This window comes from Sinocyclocheilus anshuiensis, unplaced genomic scaffold, assembly GCF_001515605.1.
Source record: "Sinocyclocheilus anshuiensis isolate Anshui unplaced genomic scaffold, SAMN03320099.WGS_v1.1 scaffold371, whole genome shotgun sequence".
Lineage (NCBI taxonomy): Eukaryota > Metazoa > Chordata > Actinopteri > Cypriniformes > Cyprinidae > Sinocyclocheilus > Sinocyclocheilus anshuiensis.
The window spans coordinates 53,144-58,185 of record NW_015549597.1 but is presented as its reverse complement, the minus strand read 5'-3'; the positions used below and the strand labels follow the sequence as shown (position 1 = coordinate 58,185).

Genomic DNA, 5,042 nt, shown 5'->3' with positions numbered 1-5,042 from the left:
TATTTATACAAACAAATCTGGACTGAAAATGATTCTCTTCATGTTTGTACATCTAATATTCTCTAACAGCGTAAGAGAAAATACAAAAATAAATATTCACCATATTCCATTATGAACGACTTTTGAAGCCAAAAAGTATGTTGTACTTTGTTGTAACATACAAAACAGTATGTTGTCTGTAAAAATTCACACTTACCAGTATTCTTACTCAGTAGTATAAATGTGTATCTACCCTTATAAATTATGAAAGGGGATCATCAAATTTGGAAATCCTTGGCATAAAAAAGTTTGGGAATCCCTGTCACATGAGACTTAAAGAGACCTGGGCTCTTTTGAATTGGGACACCCTTGCAACCATTCAGAAAACCCTTGTAACCACAAAAACTTCTAATCCATCAGTGAACACGTTGGTATTCCATGGTATCATAAATAATACCAATAACAACAGAACTATGCCAAGAAAGGAGGATAGGTTTACTTGTGCTATTGTAAGTTTATGGTCCTGCTGGGCGGGGTCTAGTACCTCCATCCCAAAGCAGAAAGAAGCAGCAGACTCTGAACCAGCCTGAGACCCTTCACACCTCACCATGATCTGCGTTCTGCTATTGACACTGTTCGCTGTGGTGTCAGCGGACCGGCTGTCCCGCAGCTGCGGCACCTGCGACCCGAGTAAGTGCGCTCCGCTGCCGGCCGAGGGCTGCTCCTCCGGGACGCTGCTGGACGCGTGCGGCTGCTGCGAGCTCTGCGCGTCGGGGACTGGAGAGCCGTGCTGGGGACGCGGAGCCTCAGCCAAGCGCTGCGCGTCCGGACTCGAGTGCGTCAAGAGCGACAAAGACAAGAAGAGCAAATCAGGGGTCTGCGTCTGCAAGAGCAGCTATCCCGTGTGTGGCAGTGACGGCGTGAACTATAACAGCGGCTGTGAGCTGAAAGCAGCAAGTGTGAAAGCAGTGAAGGACAAAAAACCTGAGATTAAGATTCGGAACAAGGGCAAATGCGCTCAAGGTGAGATGCCTCAACACTATAAGAAGCTCTCTGTAATTTAGCAGTCAACTCTTTAATAACTTACATTAATAAGTCAAATGTTTAGATAATGCTGATTAATAGTGCATGTGGGCTACAATAAGTCATGAACGTTCGATTTATATATTAGGCCTATCATATGGGTGTTTCTGCAACTGGGCACTTTTGACTCTCCAAAATAAAAAAAAAAGAAAATCAACCCCTGTGAATTTTTATTTTAACCATCAGAGTCTGTAATACATATAAAAAGGTCAACAAAATTGCATGGAGTCATTAAGATTTTAATCTGGAACATGTTTATTTTTATGTTTTTCAATCTTACAAATTACAAAATGTCCTTACAGCAGCAACATTACAATAACGTACATTTTATGCATTTTTCTTTTCTATAAAAAATTGCATGGAGTCATTAAGATTTTAATCTGGAACATGTTTATTTTTATGTTTTTCAACTCCTCTTCTTACAAAATGTCCTTACAGCAGCAACATTACAATAACGTACATTTTATGCATTTTTCTTTTTTAATTTCTATAAAAATGTAATGTATTTCAATAGCTTTTTAAAATTTTGTGCAGTTTTGTAAATACTGATATTAAAAAAAATATACAAAATAGGGGATTTCATGGTTTTCTCTGTGCCATGTAAAATTTCAACAGTAACCTGTCAATTGTTTCCATACACACTAAAGATAACATATTTAGCTTTTTATGCCAGATGTTGCAATTTCAATGTGTAAATAATCTCAACTTAAGTATTAAAATATTAATAAAAATAAAAATATGAAAAAATAAATAAATAAATAAAGCAGAGCTGCGGTAATGTCATCTTGCGTCGGTAAGGACACAATGTTAAAGTGCCATGAAATCAAAAACAGTTTACTGTAGAGAACAACAGTATAAAAGAAACAGAAAACATATAGAATGAATATTTGTAATTTAATATACAGTAAACTTTGAACTTGTCTCTACCGCAACACAAGGTCTTTACTGCAACACCTAAATTTACTGCGGTAAAGACATGTTGGGGAAATTACATTTTTGCTAATATTGCAGCTAACTGGCAGCTAGCAAGGTCTACTACATTAGTTTTGACTCTTAGCATCTTAATATACATGAATTAAACCGTAATATGCATTTATTTTTTACATTTAGTTAAAAATACAGAATTACTAAGCTTTATGGTAAGGACACACAATAAATACTGACACAGAAAAGATGATATTTACCTTATATTTTTGGGATCTTGTGAGGTGGCCCAATCTGTCAACAATGTGCTCACTGCTAATTTCTGTTTCCATAGAAACTAGACTTGTTTGTCTTTGATAAAATGTCATAATAAAAGCCTTTTTTCATTGTTGCTCAAAAGTGTGGGACAGGCACATTTAGTTGAAAAAATAATAAAATGATCAGTAAATAATACAAACAAATGTATAAGATGTTTAAAGGCACAATATGTAAGATTTTTTTATTAAAATTTCCAAAAACCACTAGAACAGTGTTATATATTTTGCTGACTTGTGTACTTACATTATCCCAAATGTTTCGAAGAATGCTTAAATCCAGAGAAATAAGCAATTTTAACTAGTGACACGGACCGTGTCCATAGTGTCATTGTGTCGCCTGCCAATGACGTCATAACCCCTTGATTTCCGGTTTTGTTTTGTAGAAAACATGGAAACACCAAAGACGCTTTAATATGTTGTGCGTTTTATTAGACCAATGACGACCGCACAGAGTAGCATTATAACAGAACTTTCAAATGTATCTAGTATGATAAAACAGCGCTGCTTTTTTTCCCACATACGCACGACCGGAAGGAGCGGAAGCAGTCGACGGACATCGTGGTGAATGCTGGTGTGTGAATCCACACACAGGAAGACCCATCCTCAACTCTCCACTGATAAGGGGTGATCCCAACTGCAGCCAGTACCTTGATGCCCTAGAGATGGATCCCTCTGTGGAGCCTGAAAACTAATGATGTCCTGAACCTTCTCATCCCTCCCCATCTTGACCTTCAAGCCTACAATCTCACACCCATGCCCCTAAAGGAGTCAGTGTTTTACACTCTCTAAACAAGCTACCTATACAACTTGTGTGTTTATACATGTTTGCGCTTCTAGGTTTGAGATGGTTTGAAACAGTATTGTTACAGTAAAAGTACTGATATAACTGAGCTTATAGTACTCATTAAATCCAAGCTAAGTGATGACATATGACCAGAGGACTGATATTAGCAGGCTTGTACTACTACTTTTCTGTAGGAAAATGTCTAGAATTGTAAACTTATCTTTAATACTTTCACATGTATCTAGTGCTAATCATGATATATACATTGTATTTCTCTCATGATGTTACTGGTGCTATTTGTTTCAATACACTTCTTTTATAGGTTGCCCCCTCTCATATTGTGCAGGAAATTATATGGTAATGGTTTTTATTGGATAGGACAGTGTTCCTAACACTCAGTGTGACAAACACTGAAGCACTACACTGTAAGTCGATGAGCTAGTGCCTTATACCTTGAATGATTTACAGAAATAAATTATATTGGACTGCTTATGAGGTCTTAAAATCTTTTGGTTTAAAAAAACAAAAAAACAAAATAATAATAATAATGTATGCTAACAAAAGTTGTTCATTTAATCTTCTGTTAAAGGTACAATATGTAAGATTTTTTTATTAAAATATCCAAAAACCACTAGAACAGTGTTATATATTTTGCTACTTACATTACTTACATTATCCCAAATGTTTCGAAGAATGCTTAAATCCAGAGAAATAAGCAATTTTAACGGACCGTGTCGACCGTGTCCATAGTGTCATTGTGTCGCCTGCCAATGACGTCATACACTCGATTTCCGGTTTTGTTTTGTAGAAAACATGGAAACACCAAAGACGCTTTAATATGTTGTGCGTTTTATTAGACCGGTGACGACCGCAAAGAGTAGCATTATAACAGAACTTTCAAATGTATCTAGTATGATAAAACAGTGCTGCTTTTTTTCTCCTCATACGCAACTTTCAACTTTCAAATGTATCTAGTATGATAAAACAGCGCTGCTTTTTTTCCCACATACGCACGACCGCGGAAGCAGGAGCGGTCGACTGTGGCATAATAAAAGCTACGTTAATAAATCATTAGCTCATCCATGAACATGATTTCTGCCCGAGTCCCGTCAGATTGCATCGGCTGTGGGGATGAAGACCACAACTCCCATGACTCCACACTCAGTCACAGCGTCATCAAACTATGCCTTTGTCTATTTATTTATTTTGAATACGCGCCCTCTAGCGGCGAAAATTACATATTGTGCCTTTAAGATGCTGTAAATTAATATGTATATTAAACAATTCTATTTGAAATAATGTCAAATTGTAATTCAATTAAGATTATTTTATGTATCTCAACATTGTGACCAGAGTTGTGGGCCATGAACAAAAATGGTGTTTGGACCTATAAATGCTTCATAATTTTATATTAAATCACATTAATCATTAATTATATTTTCTGTCAAGGTGTGTAATGACACTGTGAATATATTTATAAAGCAACATATGACACATTTTAATATAAATCTAAAATTTCCCTGCTGGGACTTAAAAGTGCTCGTAGTTGCAGAAACACCCATATGTGACCCTGGAGCACAAAACCAGTCTTAAAGGGATAGTTCACCCAAAAATGAAAATGTGATGTTTATCTGCTTACCCCCAGGGCATCCAAGATGTAGGTGACTTTGTTTCTTCAGTAGAACACAAACGGAGATTTTTAACTCAAACCGTTGCAAATCTGTCAGTCCTATAATGTCAGTGGATGGAATCACGGCTTTGAGAGTCATAAAACATACACAAACAAAACCAAATTAAACCCTCTCAACACTCCCAATTGAGATTGTAGATAGAGTGTCAATGGTCCATTTGAGAGATAGGTGGCAGTAATGCACTTATAAGTCTGCGATCCGCCGTAAAGCAAGAAGAAGAAGAAGACGCGTCACGCGCCGGCTGTCGAGGACGCGCTCAGGACA

The 5,042-nt window shown here is 36.9% G+C and overlaps 1 pseudogene; it reads left to right on the top strand.

Moving 5' to 3' along the window:
- The first annotated feature begins 541 nt into the window (after window positions 1-541).
- Window positions 542-1,131, top strand: LOC107658441 (insulin-like growth factor-binding protein 7 pseudogene; annotated as a pseudogene).
- Window positions 1,132-5,042: the final 3,911 nt, after the last annotated feature.